Source organism: Amphibalanus amphitrite, unplaced genomic scaffold (genome assembly GCF_019059575.1).
Source record: "Amphibalanus amphitrite isolate SeventyFive unplaced genomic scaffold, NRLGWU_Aamphi_draft 001462F_arrow, whole genome shotgun sequence".
NCBI classification, from domain to species: domain Eukaryota; kingdom Metazoa; phylum Arthropoda; class Thecostraca; order Balanomorpha; family Balanidae; genus Amphibalanus; species Amphibalanus amphitrite.
In genome coordinates, this window is record NW_024882955.1 from 19857 (window position 1) to 39828 (window position 19972).

At 47.1% G+C, this 19972-nt stretch overlaps 1 long non-coding RNA gene across 1 annotated transcript; it reads right to left on the bottom strand.

Annotated features, from left to right (window-relative positions):
• Positions 1-2161: 2161 nt before the first annotated feature.
• On the bottom strand, positions 2162-17642 carry LOC122373227. Its single transcript, XR_006255009.1, has 3 exons — positions 17543-17642; positions 2675-2864; positions 2162-2220 (listed from the first exon to the last, which is right to left on the bottom strand). It is a non-coding gene; the product is annotated as an uncharacterized LOC122373227 (long non-coding RNA).
• Positions 17643-19972: the final 2330 nt, after the last annotated feature.

Sequence of the window (19972 nt, forward strand, 5' to 3'; positions counted from 1 at the left end):
CATCAGACAGTCGTAAACAACCTTTTCTAAAACTTTAGAACAGAGCGGTAGCAGTGAGACCGGACGATAGTTTTCCGGGCGACGTTTATCTCCTTTCTTGTGCACTGGCACCACGTTGGCTTGTTTCCACCGAGATGGAAACATCAACAATATTCATCGTTCGAGGGCGGATACAGTTGTAAGAATACAAACAATATTTTTGCACAGCTCTGTTCCTTGAAAAATTCTCTTCAACGCCTTATTCCTAGTTAAGCGAATTAGTCTACCCTGGTTGAATAAATAAGGCGACTTCGCCAAAAGGTCGCGGATACCCGACCGAAAACGGCCGCGCTCAACGTTAATTTGGGCATGTAGACTCTAAAAAACTCGCATCGGGCGGATAGGGTTTCCGAGGTATTGGCTCCAAAACAACGTATTTGGCTCCCAAATACGTGTACGTCCAAGTGATCCGCCTCGTTCCTAGCTAAGCTCTTATTAGATCAAGTGACTCATAAGGAGCGAAAAAGCGACAAAAAACATGAATTTCCCTATAGCGGCGGGCTGCCGGGTTGCCAGACGGCGCACCGGCTATTTCCACTTTTGACACACCATCTTATCTGAGATTTGACCTAAGGTAAACGTTTTAGCCTCAAAATATACGTCTACGCGGGAGACTTTTACCTGTAATACCTTTTGGCTCAGACCTGCACGAGATTAGTTTAACCGGCATCGTGTTCCATTTTTCGAGACTAGTCAAATGAACTAGAATTTGACATTAATAGGCTATTTTGAGAATTTGACCTAAGGTGAAGGTCATCACCTAGCCGGGAAAGGTCATATTACGTATTAGTCGATCCGTATTGTCGAGAAGGAAAATAAAAAAGGTGTTTCATTGCTCTGCCATATCTCTATCAGAAGTTATTGTCCAAAATCTACTGTAGACCTTTCATGACCTGAGATGACCTCAGTAACATAATAATGGTCACATCACGAGTGAAATTTTCCAATGAAATGTGTCATATTTACCTGTATCTCGATGTTTGAGGGTGTTTTCGTTCAGAAGAAGAGCATTTCAATTTTTCCCATAAAACCGCGCCGTGCTGGGGGACGTTTTTACGCCTTCCCCCTAGGTTTTTCGCGAATATCTCAAAAACGGCGCCGCGCAGCGCCATCGTTTTTTGTACACCTGTTTATACATCTTTTCCACACATCGTGAAAAAAAAAATTCAGACCCGGGTCGTTCAAGATCAGGTCACCAGGTCACTTGACGTGACCTGGTGAAAAAGTCAAAAGACTCAGAAAAAGAAAAAGACTCGCTATAGCTACACCGACTGAACGATCACTTTTGAAACTTTCAGAGATTGAAAAGACTAACAATATGTATAAAATGTTTATCTCGAACTTTTGATACTTGTGTCAAGGTTAGGCCAATTTTGCGACCCCTCCATTACCTATAAGTGATAGGAGAAAATTTAAATGCGCCTCTTCTGGACGAATGTCGTTCAAAACCCTCTCAAACATCGGTTCATTGGAAAACATAACACATTGAATCGGAAAAAAATGCACATGTGACCCTTCTGTATGCCCCTGAGATCATCTCAGAGGTCATGAACGGTCACCAGCAGTCTTTTGGCTATAACTTTTGGTAGAGGCGTGCTAGAGTGGTGAAATCATAACAGATGTGTTCAGCTCGACGATGCGGATCGACTGATATGCAGCATGACTCTTTCCGGTCAGGTCATGACCTTGACCTGAGGTCAAATCATCAAAATGACCTTTCAATGTCAACGTATACTTCATTCAACGCGTCTCGATGAGAGGAACACGATACTGGCAAAATAAATGTCGTCACTGTCTTGAGTCAAAAGCTATTGCAGGAAACGTTTCTCATAAAAACTGATATTTTTGGAGTTTTTGACATCTGGAGGCTAAACCGTGAACCCGAGGTCGGATTTGAGAACACTTTTCAGAAAGGCCTGTAAAATGGCTATCGATGTGCTTTTCCGCGGCGCTGTGGCTCTATCGGTTCCCGAGTTAGCCGTTGCCAGTTTCCAAAATTGTTGAAATGTACTTAATTTGACCTTTGAATTGATGACCTCTGGTGACCTGACCTTAAAACTGAATAAAGTGTTTCCGTCATAATTTTTGACGCTCTTTCGATTGCCGCTTACCGCGTGTCGCTACGTGGCCCAGAAGCCGAGTTCGAGGGGGCGCGTGAAAACGCTCTTCCCCAACGTGACACTGAAAACACAAGCCACCAGCACGACGCGGGGGTCACTTTGGATCAGTGAGTGAGCCTGTATATTTCTTTTTGCAAAGAATAAAGATTGTGCTTATCAATCAACGTATATTTTACCGTTTCGAATTCGCATGGATGTATATTTTGATAATAAAATGTCCGTAGTTTCCTATATCGTGGTAAGTATTCATCAAGATCAAGGGTTTTTGATAAAAAAGCACCGGGCTCAAAATTGCATTAATTGGATTTTATGAAAAAAAACAGCGAAATCTGGTTTTTATACTCGTATTTTGCAACACTTGGTAAATCATGCATGGACATGACGTTACATTTTAGACCGACGCCCCTGTCGCGAGCTGACAATGCCACCCCTCTCAAGGGAAAAAGTCGCCCCCTCGAGCACCATGCCCCCCCCCCTTTCGCTGATTTCTGGCTACGCCACTGGACGTCTCTCACCAGCTAGTGCGTCGGTCGAGCTCCGGCACTGTGCGGGGTTCGGTGGGCGCCGGGTAGTCCAGGTCCGTCTCCGGCACTGTGCGGGGCTCTGTGGGCGCCGGGTAGTCCAGGTCCGTCTCCGTCTGCGGCAGCTGCAGCCGCCAGAGAAGAGTGGCCGAGCGCCGGCCCGTCCACCGCGGCCGGCCGGCCACTGCAACGGACCGCCACCAGCCGTCACATGGCTGACAGTACACTGCCGCCACTGGAACGGACCGCCACCAGCCGTCACATGGCTGACAGTACACTGCCGCCACTGCAACGGACCGCCATCAGCCGTCACATGGCTGACAGTACACTGCCGCCACTGCAACGGACCGCCATCAGCCGTCACATGGCTGACAGTACACTGCCGCCACTGCAACGGACCGCCACCAGCCGTCACATGGCTGACAGTACACTGCCGCCACTGCAACGGACCGCCACCAGCCGTCACATAGCTGACAGTACACTGCCGCCACTGCAACGGACCGCCACCAGCCGTCACATAGCTGACAGTACACTGCCGCCACTGCAACGGACCGCCACCAGCCGTCACATGGCCGACACTGAACGAGTCGTGGGGGGGGGCAGGGGTATCCGACCGTCACATAGCTGACACTGAACGAGTCGTGGTGGGGGGGGGGCAGGGGTATCCGACCGTCACATAGCTGACACTGAACGAGTCGTGGGGGGGGGGGCAGGGGTATCCGACCGTCACATAGCTGACACTGAACGAGTCGTGGTGGGGGGGGGGGGGCAGGGGTATCCGACCGTCACATAGCTGACACTGAACGAGTCGTGGTGGGGGGAGGGAGGGGTATCCGACCGTCACATAGCTGACACTGAACGAGTCGTGGGGGGTATCCGACCGTCACATAGCTGACACTGAACGAGTCGTGGTGGGGGGCAGGGGTATCCGACCGTCACATAGCTGACACTGAACGAGTCGTGGTGGGGGGGGGGCAGGGGTATCCGACCGTCACATAGCTGACACTAAACGAGTCGTGGTGGGGGGGGGGGGGGCAGGGGTATCCGACCGTCACATAGCTGACACTGAACGAGTCGTGGGGGGTATCCGACCGTCACATAGCTGACACTGAACGAGTCGTGGTGGGGGGGGGGGGGCAGGGGTATCCGACCGTCACATAGCTGACACTGAACGAGTCGTGGTGGGGGGAGGGAGGGGTATCCGACCGTCACATAGCTGACACTGAACGAGTCGTGGGGGGTATCCGACCGTCACATAGCTGACACTGAACGAGTCGTGGGGGGTATCCGACCGTCACATAGCTGACACTGAACGAGTCGTGGTGGGGGGCAGGGGTATCCGACCGTCACATAGCTGACACTGAACGAGTCGTGGGGGGAGGGGTATCCGACCGTCACATAGCTGACACTGAACGAGTCGTGGTGGGGGAGGGGTATCCGAGGCTAATTTCCTATTTCAAAATCAGTACGGTTTGGGGACCAAAAGTTTTTGACCTGAAAGTGACCTGACCTAAGGTTAATTCAACTCAAAATGACCTCAAATGACACAAACGACATCAAAATCGAACTATATGACCTAAATGGCCCATTAAACATGTGTCACGTGACCGACACATGATATAATATTTCCGTGACCTGTGATGACCTGACCCTAACCTGAAAATCAAAGTACAAGTTTGGTACCCTCAGGGTATCTGAAGCATCTATTCACGAGTGTGCAAAGCAAAATGAGCCTGATCTGACTTGTAAGACGGCGGCCAGAGCCGAAAATGAGAACAAGCCAAAATGCCAATAATTTTTACGTTGACCTTACCTGTGACGTCATCAGTGACCTCGAGGGCAATGAAATTAGGTTTCGCTCGACAGTTTTTTCCGGGGCTATCAGACGCCGTTTGAATTTTGACGATCAGCCCAGTAGTTTCGGAGTTAGGAGGGGGGCTATGAAGAGCCCCCCCCCCGTAGGGCGTGTTATACGCAGACCCCAGTGGGGCGCGGGCTAAGAAATGCACAGGCAATCTTATGGTCAAAGAATTTTGAAAACTGGCCGGTAAAAACATGAGTTATGAGTGTGCTGGCTTTTCAGGCTTTTCACAATTTTTAACTGATGGTTAAAGAGAGTAATAGTACATCGTGCCCTGGACATTATGAGCCCTGGCCTTAATAATATGCACCTGACCTCTTTGGGACAATGTGAATACTGGCCTCTTTGAATATACCCTATCTGCAGCCAGTTGGCCACAATTGGACGGCCTAGACATTATCCCGCGCGGGGCTGGGGTCTCCAGCCGAACGCGCGGGGCTGGGGGGGGGGGTAAATTTTACCCCCCCCCCCCTGTTATCTCCCGAACTAATGGTCCGATTTGGAAAATTCAAACGCCAATCGAAAGCTCTCATTACGAACTACTAAAAACATGTACTTAATTTAAAGTTTGAGGTCAAGGTCAAGGTCAGGTCAAGGGTAAAAAATTGCAAGTTTCTACAGTATCGGCCTTGCACCGTAGTTGCCGAAGAATGAGTCATGGACTGAGACTGATCGCCCAAAACGTGTTCTTAGGCTACCAAGACAATATTCGTTGCATACAATATCATTCAGAGGTCAAGGTCAAGGTCAGGTCAGGTCAGGTCAGGTCACCAAAAAAACAAAATATAGAAAAGGGCATGTGCGACACATGTTTTATGGGTCATTTTACTCATAGAATTCAATAGGCACACTCAATAAGTGATATGGACCACCTTTGGATGAATTTCAGGTCGAGGTCAGGTCAAGGTCAGGTCAAGTGAGGTCAAATTTTGAAGTTGGTTGTTAAGGCCTAAAAAGGTGTCTATCTGATGCAGTTTTTCACGGCAAATCGAATGGTGCTATTTTTGTTTCCGTACGAGGTCTAGAACTTCCGAAAAAGTCATTTTTCAAAAAATTTGTGTGTCGTGACGTCATAACATTTTGAATAACTCCCACATTTTTGAACCGATTCTTCTAAAATTTGGTATGTAGGTGCACATAGACCACTTCTCTGACATATATTCCGGTTTTTTCGATAGACTCAAAATTTTGGATTTTATAATGATTTTCCCAAACAAATCAGTTTTTTGAAAAAAATTAGGCCAAAATCCAAAATTTTCAAAAAACCGAGATAGCCATTTGATAGACAAAGTAAAATTACGTATAACCTTTTTTGTTACGTCTTGATTCCTTTAAAAATGAAGATGTTAGCGGCGTTTGAACTTTTGCCGTTTTTGAGGCGAAAATGGCGAACATGACGTCACTAAAACGTCAATTTCTCAAAAATTTTCCGACGGATTTCGCTCAAATTTTCAGGGAACGTGTCAAATTGATGTAAGAAAAGGTACAAACTTGCCGTTTTTGAGATATCGCAAAAATTCGCGAGGGGGGGGGGGGTAAAATTTACCCCCCCCCAGCCCCGCGCGGGTTATGAGCTATAGTCCATTCAAGGTACTAGCCAGTTCGAGCACTGGGCACATCGTGCCCTGGACATAATAGCCGTTTTTACGACGGCCATCTGGTACACATTTGATGCACGTCTGGTACAGATTTGGTCAAATCAGGTCAAATGGTCAAATCCTCGCCAACATCTCCACAACAGAACAGGAAGTCCTCTATTATCTTAACTCTATTGACCCCAACAAATCAACAGGACCAGACAATATTCCCACAAAATTCCTAAAAATGACAGCACTTCTAATAGCAAAACCTTTGGCCATGTTGTTCAATGCTTCACTGTCTAGCGGTATATATCCAAAAGCATTTAAAGAAGCCAATGTTCGGCCAATATTTAAAAACAAAGGTTCACCATCTGACTTCACTTCTTACCGTACGATAAGCCTACTGTCACCATTGTCAAAAATATTTGAAAAAATAGTTCACAAGCAAATGTACTCCCACTTCACCGAAAATAATCTACTTACAGATAAACAAAGCGGATACCGGAAACAACACAGCACACAGGATCAACTACTTTACTTAACTGATAACCTTTACAAATCACTTGACGATGGACACAATTTTACTGCTATTTATTTGGACATATCTAAATATTTTGATGCTATTTGGCATAAGGACTTACTTTATAAATGCAAACACGAATTTGGGATAACGGGACAGTTGTTAAATTGGCTCAAGTCTTACCTGACTGATAGAAAGCAAAGGGTAATTTTAGGCAATGATCTTTCACCGCTTTTGACTTTGAAAGCGGGCTGTCCGCAGGGATCGGTTTTAGGATCTCTACTAGCATTAATTTATTTAAATAAACTATCTACCAAGACAAAAAATGGCATTCTCTTCTTCGCCGACGACACTTCTCTATACTCTCCCCACGCGACAGACATACAACTGACACAGACTCCACTTCAAGACGACCTGGACGTTATTTACAACTATGGAGAAGACTGGGCTATAACATTTAACCCTGCAAAAACCATTCAACAAACTTTTTCCCACCAACGCACTCCGTAAATTCTAAAATTAACATTCGGAGGACTCCCCATACCAATGAAACAAAATCACACTCACCTAGGTGTAACTCTATCTACCGACCTACGATTCAACGAACATATAAACCAAGGCCATCTATAGAAGGTACAGTCACTCCCCGCCGACCAATCAGAGACAGATCCTGAGTGACGTCAACCCTGATGCTCGCAAGGGGTACTCCATTCCTTTACGACGTAAAAATGACTAACTTCATTTGAAGATTGTTGGTGACACTCTACACATATCGCTCAGCCGTTGATGTCATTGGAAAGTCCAACCAATTTTCTAGCGATAAAAAAGAGCAGCAATATGCTAAGAAATGGCCGGTTTTGAAGATATAGACGATTTAAAAATGCTCTGCAGTTGCAGGAAAGCAACGTTAAAACGCATCGAGCTAGTATATGTTTACTATGAATAAATCATTTTTCAGTAAGCTTTTAGATATGGTATTGATTTAATCAACAACTTTATTAAAATATTTCTATTACTTGTAACTTTATTTCAAAATAATATTTTAAAAAATGGCAACTGTTGGCAAGTAGCTTTGAAGCGATCGTTGCGCACCGCGCCATTATTGTCCTGAGGCCCCCTTATGATGTCATCAAAAGTGGAGTGACATGGGCCGATATAAACAATATATGCCAAAAAGTAAACAAAACACTTATAGTTCTTTTTTTCAAAAGGCTCATGGCCCGAAGCATTATATTTGAGTTGGCACGTGCGAGACGCTAGAAAATAACGCAAGCCGAGATGAATTTCGCGGCCATTTTTGAAAGATAAGCACAGTACAACGGAGCAAGTTGTTCAATTTAGCTTTTAAATCGTATCACATTGCAGAATGTTTGTAAATTCATAGATATGAGCCATCCTGTTGATTTTGCATGCAAATTTAACGTCACTCCTGTATTAACCTTGATTCCAGGCCCATGTCACTCCACTTTTGATGACATCATATGGGGGCCTCAGGACAATAATGGCGCGGCGCGCCACAATCGCTTCAAAGCTACTTGCCAACAGTTGCCATTTTTAAAAATATTATTTTAAAATAAAGTTCCAAGTTAATAAAAATATTGTAATAAAGTTGTTGGATAAATCGATACCATATCTAAAAACTTACTGAAAAAATGATTTATTCATAGTAAAAATATAAGCTCGATGCGTTTTTACGTTGCTTTCCTGCAACTGCAGAGGGTTTTTAAATCGTCTATATCTTCAAAACCGGCCATTTCTTAGCATATTGCTGCTCTTTTTTATCGCTAGAAAATAAGTTGGACTTTTCAATAACATCAATGGTTGAGCGATATGTGTAGAGTGTCACCAACAATCGTCAAATGAAGTTAGTCATTTTTACGTTGTAAAGGAATGGAGTACCCCTTTCGAGCATCAGGGGTGACGTCACTCAGGATCTGTCTCTGATTGGTCGGCGGGGGAGTGACTGTACCTTCTATAGATGGCCTTGCTTGATTCCACAGCCAGCCCATCACTTGAGAAATAGCAAGCGGCAACTGTTTATACATTCAACACAGAATCTGTCGGGGGGCCGAAATTCTGAGCGGCAAGCTCATGGAAAACATGTCATTGTTAGCTGCTGAAGCTGGTGACGTTCCATATTGTTGTCTTACATTGTGTTCTCGCATGCTACCTACAAACTTCAGTCGTCTTTTTATAAGTCAAAGTCTTTCCAGATTTAGTTGGCGCATACCCGACCTCTTCCCAGTGCAGAAATCGATCGAGCAGCATTGTAATAGATCGGCAGATATGCTGGCTCATGTTTTTTTTTCTTTTTGGTACTCAACAGAAATAAATCTAAAACAAAATGTCAGTCCGTGTGTTACTTTTGTAGGTCTGCAAACAGGTCATCCAAGGCCCTAAATACAAGGTTGCACGGACTAATTTCTACTAAACCTACCAGAATATAGTTTCACGGTTGAAAATTTTAATAACTTTTCAATCAAAACTTCTTTATTATTTTCTCGTTATTATTTATAAGCAATTTTATAAATTGACTTTCAATTTGCTTGCCTTTTACTGGCAAAATAACTTTCTAGTATTAGGTCAACATAGTTGTGTAGCAGTAGGAACGATATCTGGCAAAACCCCAATGCCTACATACAGCTGAAAAGCAGCCACCAGGTGTCGCCCCAGTCGCCACTTGGTCGCCACACAGATGTCGCGCGCGTCGCCAATCGCCACACTACCGATTTCCATAAGGACGCATATGTACGGATATGTATTGGAAAGTCGCCCTTAAAGGGACTATCCCACCTTCTAAAATGTTGTTAAAACCAGTTAAATTGTGCCCGACTTTATAGATTGGATGACCAGGAACACGGTTCTGGCATTTATTTTTCATTAAACATCTTAGGCTTCCCATATTCCAAACACAAACTTTCAAATATGTGACGTCACAGCCCAAAATTACCTCCTTCCCCTGGCCACATTACTGTCATAAAGCTGATTCTTTTTACTCTGTAGGCACCACAACAAAGTTCAGACCAAGTTTTAAGCGATTTTTCAACGAACAAACTCATTTAAATCAGAATGACTAAACGAGGTGACGTCACACTAACGGTCGCTCCATGTTGAAGATAGGGCCTTGTACAAGGCCCATTTTCAAATGAAGGGAACGAATTTCTTCAACACCAAGAGGCCGCGGGGTTGGAACCTAGATAGATAGTGGTTTCTGAGCCTTGCCGCAAATTTTGCTATCTCAACTCAAACCCCATGTTAAAGGTGGGATAGTCCCTTTAACCCTCTAGTGCCCCCGGTATCATATCTGTAAGTCAATTTGCAGAAAATTCGCCTGCTAATCATAGAGGTGAAAATTGTTGAAAACCCTGCTGTATCAGAAGTGGTACGTCTTGGCAACCACCTGGTGGCAAAATTTTTAAGTAATGATTTCTCAGTTTCCCACCAGGTGATTTTGAAGAGGGTCAGTTTGTCCTTTGCCGAAAATCAATTTGAGATGCAAGTGTAAATTTAAGCATTTAGAAAGCAAAAAATTAGTTATTTGGAAAGAAACTTGGTATACTGTGAGACAAATGTTCAACATATATAAATCGTAAATCGTTTATTAGGGCTGATCCACAGGTGGCTATTACGGCCCAGTCAATACAAGCAATATGAGAGTACCTAAGTCATAAAAATCATCATAGTAAAAGACACACAAAATGTACAATAGTACTAAAAAAACACTCAGGTGGCGACATATGTATCTCTATCGGAAGAAACGCATCAGCTGTGCCCTGGAGGCGGTCCCTGTCACCTCTCGCGGCAGCCCGTTCCAAGCCGCCGCGGCTCTGTACGGGAACTGCCGCCGAGCCACCGCCAGGCGGACTCGGGGCAAGTCGATCACCGCCGAGCCCGCAGCGGTGGCACGCGTGGCCCTCTCTGAGACGACGGCTCGTGGGCGAAACATTGCTCGTAGCGAGTCAGGGGCACCAGCGGCATACAGGGCGCGATGCACATTCACTGCGTCCCTGCGCGCGATCACTTCCCCAATGTTGGGCCAGCCGAGCGCGCCGAGAGCGGGGGTGATGCGGTCAAATTTACGGAGACCAGAGACCAGTCGTGCGGCAAAATGTATGACCTTCTGCAGTCGGTCCAGGCGGGATTTGGAGGCACCACCCCAGACATGGGGAAGACATGGGTTTGGACAAGGATTTTAAGGATGTCTGGGGATAGGTGATGACGAATTTTGAATAATGATATGAGGATTGCGTTGCACCGGCGGATGATGGAGGATATGTGTGGCTCCCAGCTCAGGGTTTGGTCGAGGAGAACGCCCAGCACTTTGATATGTTTTGTTGGCCGTATAGTTACATCATTTACGTTAATGGCGAAGTCTTCAACTCTATCAACTGAATTTTGCGTGCCGAAAAGGGTGAAACAGGTCTTCTCCCCATTCATTTTCAAACTATTCGAGCTGAACCAGTGCTGGAGGTGCTGGATGTTCTCCTCGGCCCGGGACTTCAGCACTTGGATGTCAGTGGGATTGGAGGGTGCTGAGTCCAGGATTTGGGTGTCGTCCGCGTAGGATATGAGGCGGCCATGGGGGAGGAAACAGGTTAGGTCGTTGACGAAGGTGAGGAAGAGGATGGGACCCACGATGGACCCCTGGGGGACGCCGTGGGAGAGTGGGAGTGCCGTCGAGGAGCGGACAAGTTGGGAACGGCCGGAGAGGTAGCTGCTGAACCAGCGGGATGAGATGCCATACCACTCGAGCTTGTTCAGAAGCACCGAGTGATCGACACTGTCGAACGCCTTGCTCGGGTCGATTGACGTTACCGCCGCGACGTCACCGTCATCGATCCTGCGAGCCGCCCATTCGACAATGTCGAGTATGGCATCTTCGGTGGAGTGGGATGGGCGATAGGCATATTGGGATGGGGAAAGGATGTGGTTAGTGACGAGGTAGGAAGTGAGCTGGGAACACACAACCTTTTCAAGGATTTTGGAAAGCGCTGGGAGGATGGAAATAGGACGGTAGTTGCCTGGCTGGTTGGGGTCACCGGACTTAAGGATGGGGGTAACAATGGCAACTTTCCATGCGTTGGGGAAGGTGCTGGTGGATATGGAGGAATTGATGAGGTGAAGGATGAGCGGACCGACTGCAGGGAGACAGCTCCTGACAGCAGTGATAGGGATGCCGTCAACCCCAACAGCTCTCGACGAACTCAGCCGGCTCACGGTCAAGATCAGGTCAGGCAGAGTAATACAAGTCAGAGTGAAGGCGCTCGAACACACCCGGGGAGGTCGCGGGCCAGCTGCGGGGGTCTCACTCCCCTGCACGGCCCGCACGGCCTCAGCTGCCACACGAGCGCCGACACCAGCGAAGTGCCGATTGAGCTGGTCAGCGCTCAGTGTGTCGTCATCGGGTGGTTGTGCGCCTCTGGAGCCTCTCGCAGACAAGTCAGCACCGTACCGCTTCAGACGGCTCCAGAAACGCCTCGCGTCGCATTGAAGCGAATCAGTCAGGTAAGATCTGCGCGCACGCGATAAAAGAAGCTTTGCTCTGTTGCGGAGCCGCCTATAAACGTCACGGTCAGTCACTGAACCCGAGGCGGCCCACACCCGCCGCGCCTCGTCCCGCTCCGCCATGACCTCCCTGACAGACTCGTCACGCAGCCAGGGGCAGGCGGGACGTCGCACCGTTCTGCGCACGACAGGGCAATGGGCAATATATCATAGTATGTTGCAAAACATCGCAACTTTTTCAGGGTCAAAGATATGGACCCCTATTTTTGGGGATACTAGATATGATACAGTGGGCATAGCACTCCAATATTTTCTATGAAATTTTCGCCGCTGCAACATACGGTGTGCCAATACCATAGTTTTCTCAGGTGATAAGCATTGCAATGGCCTGTGAGTCATTGCAAATGACGATGGTATAAGATGCATAAATTTGTGAAGTTCGCACCTCTTGCGCCAGATAACTTTATTTCGCTCCAGACTTAAAATGTCATAACGATATTGGTACGCTTATGTCGCCTCTCATCCTTGTCAATCTTCCAACATCTAGCTTTCTATGAGTGGCCTTACATGCCTCATACATCTCGACTTTTCTAACGCTCATAGGAATATGGTTTTGCAACTGTTTGACGATGACAATAGTGAACCTTTTGATCTGCAGGACACTAGCAGACCATATCTTCTAAAACCACGTTAGGAATGACATGCAATCGATGACAAGCTTGTTGATTTCAAGGAACGATCATCCGTGCGAGCATTTATACTCGTGAAACCAAAAATTGAGACTTGATGTTAGGGACAGGAGGATTCAGCGGTCTCTTGCACAATTTCGATATTCCAACAGGGGTTGTGGACGGGCTTATTTATGTCTTGTGGGTCTATGTGTTCGCTGGGCATGGTTGAAGACTTGCATTAGCAGCCAGCCAGCATTTTTCATTCATATTTGAGAACGACTCACAATTTGTTTGCGATTCCAGCAGGTGCCTGACACCTGGCAAGCATTTTCACTGCCAGGTATGTCATTTGTTGTCATATATTGACATATACCGCCAACTGTGGTAGCTGAGTGCCACTGAACAAAAAGGATTTATAGGTACTAAAACATGGATACTCCTTTTGTACTGACCATAAGAATAAAAGCTAAAGTGCGGCATTGCGTAATGCGTATGCTCACCTCCATAGGTCAATGAATATTGTGCAAGTTCCTGCCGATCGGTGCACAGTTACCTGTACCTTTGTTGCCTGACACGTACAACGGTTATTGCACTGGTCAGTGCGCGGCTGTTATACTGACGCCGATGACATCAGGACCGCACGACCAGTCAAAGTGCTAACTGACGATTCACACACCGGTCCGTGCTTCTATCCTCAGGATACTGAAATCCTTCTCCTCCACGCCGCAACCCCACTCCGGGCTGGACAGGCAACTTTATCTCATGCGGGCTGCTCCCTTGGAGCGGCACCGCTGCTCCCGAGGGAGCGCACCCCGTAGCCGGGTGCAGTGAGTGCCTTGGGGCTGGGTGGCCTGTCCTCTGGACGGGCTCAGCCCCGGCGACTCACTAGGGTGCCTGCCCAGACCAATGTCTCCCCCTATATCCTATTATCCTCCCGGCTCTGAAATGGTCTAATTGGACCGAAAGGGCCTAACCCAACAAAACAAAAGACGATTCACAGGCTGAGAGTTTTTGTCACCAAAGATTGTTCGGCTATCGTGAAGATAAACCAACATCGTCTTTGGCATTGATCCCGGTCCGTCGGCAGGCTGTCCAGCATTTTGCATCAGAACTGCACTTCACTTCAACCACTTATCGCGAGCCAACTGTAATGTCTTCATTTCTATATCAAGTATGCATAACGCATCTACGTTTGAGAAGCACGGCCCACATGTCTGAATTATGAAAAAAAATTGCACAAGTGCAACGCGCTGTATCGCGGAAATTGAAGGAATAGAAGGCACTCGTAAATAGATGCCTATGATTAGCGTTGTTCCCTAAGCACCGACTGAAAGGACATTTTGATACAAGAAGGATGCCAGTGAAATATTAAGAAAATGTTCTGATAAAAAGTGCACAGTAAAGAATGTCTTGTTGGCATTTTACACATTTTAACTGCCACTTTTATCACTGAAATTTTTAATATTATATATTTTCTCATCTATGTCTTCACTCCCTTCTGTGCGGTCTGATACCACTAAAAATTACCAAGTGGAATGCCCAATGTATCATATTTGATACAAAATTTATTTCCGAAATTTGAACTGCGAAAAAATATTTGACCCCAGATTTCGAACAAGGGACCCAAAATGAATCATATGTCACAAGGTGCTAATTTTAGGAACCGTGGAACTATGTGTGGGCATTAGAGGGTTAAGGATTACGCTTACATCCTTTGCTTTTGAGGTCGGTGGTTGGAAATGGGGAGGGGCTCAGCTATTTTCGACCACGGATATGGCTTTATCACATGATGAGGAACATGCTGATAAGCGTTTTATGTGTCATAACAGCACAAAAGTATTTTTAATCATTTTTCAAAAATAGCCGTTCTGCCGTATCTTTCAGTGCAAGGTGCCGTCGGTCATCCCCGACGTTACGTCACGCCGGGGATTGCCAGATTTTCCTACTAGACTTCGACGCCCCTGAGGTCATCCACGTGAGCAGTTTAATCATTTGTTTAGTGCCTATGGCTAGACCCCGTATGAAAGCATTTTCGATTCACAGTTCCTCATTATGAGTCGTATGTCTATACTTTTTTCCAAACTATCGCAAGTCAGAGACCGGTCGATAGAGCCGACCAGTCTGGTCTGATTTCGAAACGTGCCAAGCCGGTGTTCGTTGATTTCTGTAAAAACCATCACATTGCACGTGACAATTCTAAAATCGATTTTCGGGCCGTGCGCCTTTTGAAAAAAATGGACTTTAGTCCCCTCTACCCCATAGCACGTTACCTACCCAGACAAATGCTTGACCAAATCTATAAAATTTATATCAGACCACATTTCGACTATTGTGACGCGATCTACGATGGACATATTACGATACGGGACACAACCAGACTAGAGACATTGCAAAATCGAGCTGCGAGACTGGTGATTGGTACACTTTTTAGAACACCGACCGATAAATTGCGAAAAGAACTGGGCTAGGAACTTTTAACGCAACGACGACAAATGCACAAACTCATCCTGTATCACAAACTCAGCGACCCAAACCAGCCCACACCAAATTACATCACGTCCAGAATACCAAATACACGAGCACGCGACACAAACATCATACTAAGAAATGCAAACACCCACACCAGACTTCCTCATCGCACATCATCTTATTATAAGTCATTCTTTCCAGCGACAAACAGAAACTGGAACCAATTACTAGAAACCATCCGTAATCAAAATCATAAATCATTTAAAAAAGAAATTCGCGAGCGGCTGGGGTTACCTGATCCACCAAAGTATTACAGCTTCGTAACAAATGAGGGAAATACATTACATACTAGAATGCGTACCGAAATGACATATCTGAACTCCAATTTATATAAAATCCTCAAATGTCCTTCCCCTATGTGTGACTGTGGCTATCCTGACGAAACGTCCCAACATTTCGTCCTTTCCTGTCCCAAATATGCGAATCCCAGAACTGAAATGATTAATACACTAACCCGTATCTCGCCTTCTTTTGCTGACCTTGAACAACCTCAACTATTCCTAACATTGGTACCAGTGGCGCAGCCAGGGGGGGGTCAGAGGGTCAGCTGACCCCCCCGAAATTTCTGTCAGGGGCCCGCTCGAGAGAGAGAGAGAGAGAGAGAGAGAGAGAGAGAGAGAGAGAGAGAGAGAGAGAGAGAGACGGGGCCCGGGCCCCGGGTGGATGGGGCCCAGGCACCCGGGAGATTGGGCCCGGGCCCCCTGGTGGATGGGACCCGGGCCCCCTTGGATGGGTCCGGGCCCCCCGGGTGGGTAGGGCCCGGGCCCCGGTGGATGGGGCCCTGGCCCCCCGTTGGATGGGTCCGGGCCCCCTGGGTGGATGGGGCCCGGGCCCCTTGGGTGGATGGGGCCCAAGCCCCCGGGATTACAGACCCCGGGCCCCCGTGGGGATAGGGCCCGGGCCCTCCGGTGAATGGGGCCCGGGTCCCGGGTGGATGGGGCCGGGTCCCCGGGAGAACGGGGCCCGGGCCCCCAGTGGATGGGTCCGGCCCCAAGCCCCTGGGAGTACGGACCCCGGGCCCCGAGGGGACGGGGCCCGGGCCCCCGGGAGAACGGGGCCCGGACTCGGAGCCCAGGTGGACGTGGCCCGGGCCCTCGGGTGAATGGGGCCCGGGCCCCCGGCCGGTACACGACACTGATCTCGGCGGTGTTGGTGGTCGGGCGGTGGCCCGCGCGTTTCAAAAAATTTTGATTGACACCGGTAGATTAACTTAGACTCTTGCACGCGGTAAACTTGCTCATGTGGCTGGTGACCGAGGTGGGTTGTGTGGCGGCTGACACCGACATCAGGCTTTGGTGCCCGGCGGCCGGTGCTGTGGCGGCGGCCGGTGTTTTATCCCTTGGTTTACCCTTACCCAGACATGGTGCCTCGAATTAAGTACATTGCGTGCTTTTGCATCATGTCTTATCTGTTTGTTCAACTTTGTTTTTGCATGCCTTGATCAATAAACGAAGTGATGATGATGATGATGATGAGGTTCAGTGTGTCTCTTAGCAGCTATCAGCTAGGGTTGCACTAATTGCTTATATGCCTGCTTTGTCATATTATCAGAGAGCATCATCGATTAAAGGGACACTCCCACCTTAACATTAGTTTTGAGTTGAGATAGCCAAATTGGTAGCCATGGCCAGCAAATACCGGTTTGGGCACTCACAACATCGAAAAATGCTTTAATTCGAAGATATCGAATTTCAAACTTGCAGTTTTCGGATTCTAAGGGGCTAATGCATTGGAATGCCCCCTTAGAATTTGTGACGTCAGCGGAGATCTAACGATTTTTAAATCTTAGACTAAAACCATCGTTAACACGTGGTGGTATACGCTGCTTTGCGCGCAACGTCTGCCGCACTTTAAGGCTGCCAAATTATTGCTTCCAAATAAAGTCGCTAGTAACAGGGGAGATCCCAAAAAGTAAACAAAAGTAAAAGCCTAATATCTTGAAAACCAGTGAATATTTTTCGGTGAGATTTGGTAGATATTCGTTTTCGCTCTTTCTGAACCAAAGGACATCACTTTCATGCCAATTCATTAACTTTTTTGAAGGTGGGAGGGTCCCTTTAAAACACTGAAATAATTTCATAAAGTGAAAATATTTGCTGTAAAAGAGATCAGGTGCAGATTTGGTCAAATTAGGTGCATTCGCCGGATAGCCCGTCGTGAAAACGGCTTATATTATGAACCCTGGCCTATACGCACCCGTAGTCCTTACCGTTCCGGAGCAATAGTCCGTTTTTCACGTTTTTAATGCTAACTCTATGGCACACTTGAGCACGCGCCGAAGCTGCATCACAAACCCCATCATGCTCAAATTGTTATAAATACGCCCGGTTATATATGACAAGATATAACCGGTTTTTCCGCGATACTACGAGCGTCTTCTCTGGGGCGGCCCCGGAGCCGGGCCGGCCTCGGCGAGCAGCGTTTGGCGGCAGGCGAGCGGCCGCCTGCGCCCCCGGGCGGCAAGCCCGCTAAGGCGGCGGCCTCCTCTAATTGGTGGAGCGACTTGTGTCACGTGACGGTGACGGCGCGGGGTTTGAGTGCATTTGCGCGGTCACTCTGTTCTAAGCCGTCCGGTCTGACGCAAGTCAGCAGTGTTCTCGCTCTGAAATGTTTTTGCGTTTACTGCGGTCGTGTTCAGTGGAAACTGGAAGACATCAAGGGGAGTTATAAGTTCGGTTTTATATCAATGTTATTGATTGTCGAGGAAGTTTTTTCCTTTCGGGGTTTTTATGCTTATTTTTTACTGGTTTGTTGTTTCTGTCTGATTTTTTTTTCATTTTCGTTTTGGGGTCTGGTTTTTTTGTGTTTATGTTATGCTATCACGGTAAGAAGAGGGTCGATGAGCAATGGGTCGGCAAATGCCCGGTATTATAGGTTCTTTGAAGGTTAGATGAAACAACGAAACTTGGACTGCTGGTAGAAATAGGCTTGGTGTGTTTTTCAGATTTTGGGAGATTGGGTGTAGGTATTTGCTAGGTGTAACATAGCTGTAACTGTTTTTTGTTTCTTCCCTGGGACGGAGCGCCGGACTTTTCCATTCTACACTCCGTGTGAGTGAAATCAGCTCATGCTTTCTCGGTGTAGCAGCTCAGAGTGCACGGCCTGGCCGGCGTAGGGTTTGGTGGCCACGCGGTGTTGGCCGGTGGTTGTGCAGGGAGTTGGTAGAATTGCCGTTTGTGGTGCCTGGTGTTGGTTGAACTGTGGTTCCCATACAGGTGAACGGTTACTGGCGTAAGGTGTGCCAGGTGGGCGTACCCCGTGGAGAATGAGCTGCTGGTGATGTTGGCTCTGTCCGAGCGTGTCCGAGCGGGGTTTTCATTAGTGGGTTAGGGATTGTTGATAACAAGGGTACCAACTACCGGGTGAGACTTGAGATGGTAAATGGAGTTCATGCTAAGGATAACCAATGCAATGGTATTGGTCTAAATTGGTATTGTTATCTGGTGTTAGATACAGAGGTACAGCGGTGATACAGTGGAACCCAGTTTGAGTGTGATAAGTCTCGGCGGACTAGGATATTATGGATTAGATGGGGAATTATGTAAGATGGCTTTGGGATGCATTAGCGATAGCATAGTAAGTTACAGGCTATTACCCAGAGAAAGTTTTCACACCCATGTTTAACCCGCGCCCAGCTGGGGGTCCTGGATTTCCACGCCCTGCTGGGGGGGGGGTGTTTGAACACCCCCCCTTCTAACTCGGCTCCTGGGCCACGTAGCGATACGCGGAAGGCGGCGTTCGAAAGAGCGTCAAAAATAATGAGGAAATCACTTTGGTTAATTTTTTGGTCAGGTCAAAGGTCAGGTCACCAGAGGTCATTGAAGGCAAAATTTCGCCGATTTCCAGGTCGAATGTCGACAATTTCCAAGAAGCCAACGCATAACTCGGGAACCAATAGAGCTACAGCGCCGCGGAAAAGCGCATTCGATAGCCCTATTAACGCCCTTTCTGTGTAATTTTCTCAGATTTGACCTAGCGTCAACGGTTTTGCCTGCAGGGGGCAAAAACTGCAAAAATAGCCGATTTTTTTGGAAACAGCTTTTCTGCAATAACTTTTCACCCAAGCCTTGTACGAGCTTACTTTTACCGGCATCGTGTTCCTCTCGTCAAGACGCATCGAATGAACTATAACTTGACCTTGAAAGGTCAACTTGAAAGTTTGACCTCAGGTCAAGGTCATGACCTGACCGGAAAGGGTCATGTTGCATATCAGTCGATCCGTATCGTCGAGCTGAACACATCTAAGGCGTTTTCATCGCTCTAGCATGCCTCTATCAAAAGTTATTTGCGAAAAACTGTTAGATACCATTCGTGACCTAAGATGACCTCAGGGCATAAACAGGGGTCACGGACACCATTTTCATGTTCAGTGTGTCTAAACCACTTGTAATTCAGTGTTTGGGAGTGTTTATAATGTCTTTCGTCCAAAAGAGGCGCATTTCAATTTTCTCCCATTGACTTATAATGGGGAGGTCGCAAAATTGACCTGACCTTAGGTCATCGATATCAAAATTCTGAGATATACATTTTGTACATGCTATTGCTATTAGCAATCGCTGAAAGTTTCAAAGCGATCGGTCACTCGGTGTAGCTATGACAGACATTGAAACTTTTTTATGAGGTGAG